This window comes from Primulina huaijiensis, chromosome 4 (genome assembly GCF_012295235.1).
Source record: "Primulina huaijiensis isolate GDHJ02 chromosome 4, ASM1229523v2, whole genome shotgun sequence".
Taxonomy (NCBI): domain Eukaryota; kingdom Viridiplantae; phylum Streptophyta; class Magnoliopsida; order Lamiales; family Gesneriaceae; genus Primulina; species Primulina huaijiensis.
The window spans coordinates 5624346-5624546 of NC_133309.1; positions in this window are offsets into that span (position 1 = coordinate 5624346).

Below are 201 nucleotides of genomic sequence, written 5' to 3' on the forward strand. Positions count from 1 at the left end.
CTATAAAAAAATATTAATTATAAAAAAAATAATAGAAGATAAATAACGAACTGCAAACTTCTTTGTTCATTGTAATTGTTTTTTTTAGATTTGATTGATGCACTATAAATGTATTCTAAAAAAAAAAATCCATCAATCAATATGTTTTAAAAATAAAAGATTTGTTTGTGTTGGATAAGTTTCAAAGGTAGTCGAATGTAT